General features: G+C 41.3%; 1 long non-coding RNA gene across 1 annotated transcript; it reads left to right on the forward strand.

Moving 5' to 3' along the window:
• The first annotated feature begins 557 nt into the window (after positions 1 to 557).
• On the forward strand, positions 558 to 3,201 carry LOC127329976 (uncharacterized). The gene is made up of 5 exons (XR_007869073.1): positions 558 to 704; positions 952 to 1,264; positions 2,032 to 2,357; positions 2,443 to 2,588; positions 2,955 to 3,201. It is a non-coding gene; the product is annotated as an uncharacterized lncRNA (long non-coding RNA).
• The last annotated feature ends 450 nt before the right edge of the window (positions 3,202 to 3,651 follow it).

A 3,651-nucleotide genomic window follows, 5' to 3' on the forward strand; every position in this document is an offset into this window, starting at 1 on the left:
GTGCTGGGGTTCCCTATCTTGTCGGGAAGCACATCCCGCCACCGCGACCGTTCCCCTCATTCCTAGGGGTGCGCCGCCGCCCCTCCTTTGCGACGAGGACGCCGCCTCTGCCATTCCTCCATGCGGTTGGAGATGCAGCCACTGTTCCTCCATGGGGCAAGGGACAATGCAGAAGCTCGGCGATTTCCACACAAATAACCCTTTTGCGTAATAGCACAAAATGACTCTCCAGCCAAACTATTTCACGTTTCTAACCCTTTTGTGTGGCTCCCTTCGCAAGGGCGCCACACCCTTCTATGTGGCTCCCTTCACAAGGGCGCCACACCCTTCTGTGTGGCTCCCTTCGCAAGGGCGCCACACATTCTGTCATACATGGTGGCTCCAGCTTGTCTACCGACAATGTGTGGCGCCGCTCCCACGGGCGCCACATAGACATGTGTGGCGCCCTTGCGAAGGGCGCCACACAAAAGGGTTAGATGCGTGAAATAGTTTGCCCGGAAGGTCATTTTGTGCGTTTTTTTCAACAAAGGGTTATTTTTGTGTAAATCGCCCAGAAGCTCTCGCCCTTCCTCGGAGCGGTCGGGGATGACGCAGACTCTGTTGCCTTCCTCCGCGCCATCCGGGACGCAAACGCCTCCCTCAGATCGATGACCTGAACTTCTGTTCTTGACAACAGTATCACCGAGCTTCTTCCGTACTAAGAGGTCAGTGAGGACTACAAGTTTGATTTATTCCTCCTATAACTCAGATTGGGAATCCCTATGATTGGATCCTTGCTATAATTTTGAAGCTTGCAGGCAATATATGTAGTAATGGTTAGTTTTTAAACTTGCAAAACAGTAAGCTTTTATATCATATATTTTTTACTACTCACAATTGTATCTGGAGGTACTAATACAGTAGGTACAGTTGTATCTACAAATGTTGATAATCTGTCTCTGTTTATTCCAGGTGTTGGAACATCCTTCCATTTGCCTGATTCCTAAGTAGAAGTGTTTGCCGGAACATCCTTCCATTTTCAATGATGTACTGGCTGCACAAGTTGCTGGCTTAGGTAGTCTGTACTGAACTGCACTAGCTTGTTATAAGATGTCAAGTATTTATAGTTGCTATATGCTAATTCGCAGGTCCAATCCATATGAAAATTATGCTAATATGTTGTGTTAACATTTCTGATGTATTTTTTTTAATACACGAACATGCTTTTGAGCAGTTGTACTTGACGGCATCGACAGTGACCACTCCTCCAGAAGCAAAATCTATGGTAATCCTTGCAGTATAAACCACACTTTTCTTCAGTTTCGGCAGGCCACAACTTATCCCTTGCAAATCAGTTGTTTTCTATTGACTTTCTAAAAGGAAAATTGACTTAATATCCTGGATGATGCATATCTGAGTGAGCAATGGGCATTGTCTTGTTTTTCTTCTTCTTTCATATCTGATATCTGATTTACACCATACTGCAAAGTTGGGTGTATGTAATAATGATACACCATTTCTGGCCTTTGTATTGCCTTGCAATTTCGCAGAGGATTGAAAGAATAGATGCATTTCTGTCAAAATCATCAGGCATGCATTTTTCTTAAACAGTCTGACTATTTATTGAAAATAACCTAATTGTTGAATGTATTATGTTTGTAAGAACCTGGATCAATTAAATGATTATGAGAAACTGAACTAATTAAAACGATTGTATGTGCATGTACCTGACCTGTCAGTACATATTTTTACTAGCTAGCTATTACTTTGGAAGCTCATGGTGTGAACTGGTTTGCTAACTAGATCTTATTGGTATTTTAGCTAGCTACTACATATCAAAGCATCTAATGGATTAGATGAGACCTTCTGCTTCTTCACTTCCTGTTCATCGATTACCAGCAATGGTATTGTAGTTTCTAACCGACAAAGACATGAGGGAGCTCAATATGTTTTGTATAGATGCCTAAGATATGTAACTAGGTAGGTCGAAGTTGTCTGAGTCACAACTTAAATGATCCCATGGCCTGATAGATGTTCCGACATCCTTTCTAGGTTGAGATGGTCGGTCGAAATGTGTGATAGGGATATGAACAAGAGGAATGGCCTTGAGCTTGGCGAGCACATAGTGTCGTGGTCCGACCAGGCGAAGGAGGGGAGAAGAAAAGGAGAGGCACGAGGAGGGCGAGAAGATGAGGACATACAGTGTGGCTAACTGATGTGCTGCGTCGAGGCCGAGGTGGTGGCACACGGTGGGTGGGTGGTCCACAACCAAATTCCGTTGGTACATGCCATTAAATTTGTTGTGGACTATCTAAATTGTTATCAATCGTACATCGACCTATGGATGCACTATGGAGCAGTCAGTGCACATACCAAAGGTACAGTGCATCTTTCTTAGTCTTTTTCCTGTATTATTTTGATACATGCCCATCTGTAGTTTAACATCATATCTACTTATTCCAGTTTCAAGGTTATAGGTCGAGGTCTGCCTCCATATGACATGCATGATTCATGCAGATTGTGTATATCCATGGCAGCAGCGACTAGCATATGTCAGATTGATGTACTCTGACCTACCTAGGCTTTGACAGTAGTCTTGCTTATCACGGGTAAGAGAAGGGATGTACCTTCCTCTTTCCAATCAGATCTGTTTTGTGGTGAGGTATTAGTATCAGTCAATTGTTTATTATTCTTTCAAAGGTAATAACGTATAAATGAAATTTACCATGGATATAAATAATTTCGGTATCCTAGGTTTATAATATATTTGTGCCCATTGTATTTCTTCAAATTTGGAGAAATGACCTTCAAAGAAAATTATTGTTGAATAGTGTGTATATGTCTTAGCTAAATCGTTCTTCAAATTTAAGATGGTATGTGCTATATGAAGTAAACGTTTGAGGTCTATATTTTTGGTCTCCTTGGTAAATATTTATAGATATGTAACTGAATAAACTCATATGATATATTTCCAGGATCAGATATTCGAAATTCCGCTCAAGGAGCACCTGAGGTATTTTTGATGTGTGGGGATAGCAAAGGAACACGTGTTCCCCTTTATGGCTGAGGGGGCGGAAGCAGCAAAAGAAACATGTTCCTATAGAAACTCGTGTTGCACTAGATGCATTTGCTATCTATGGTTTTATAATGAAAAGTAGAGTGTGGTTCATCATTGAACTTTGTAAATGAGATACTATGATCAGTTATAACTTTTGACACTTATGATGTCCAGTTGACTCCCAAGACTTTTCTATTAGTGGAAGATGCTCAATTATCGCACATTTATTGATTGGAAATGTTGCTCTTAATTTTTGGTGTGAATTCCAACGATGACTAAGTATGGGGGGAAACATTTGAAGTGGTGTGTACAGTTGTAGCTACTTGGACTGAATGTGATGAAAAATTCATCATTTGCCTTTGTTCGAACTCCCAAAATTCATGTATATTGCTTTGGATGGTTTAGAAGGGGACACTCGACTATTAAGCGGGGTAGATGAGGAAGATAACACGTTCTGTTCTTGTTGCTTGTGGGTAAAAAAGGATAGATGAGACGAAAAATGAACCTATTCATGAAATAAGACGATGATCGGTATACTACTTATGTATGTGGCAACAAAAGGAGGGATGAGACGAAAAATGAACCCATTCATGAAATAAGACGATGAGCGGTAT

The sequence above is a fragment of the Lolium perenne genome, chromosome 4 (genome assembly GCF_019359855.2).
Source record: "Lolium perenne isolate Kyuss_39 chromosome 4, Kyuss_2.0, whole genome shotgun sequence".
NCBI lineage: Eukaryota > Viridiplantae > Streptophyta > Magnoliopsida > Poales > Poaceae > Lolium > Lolium perenne.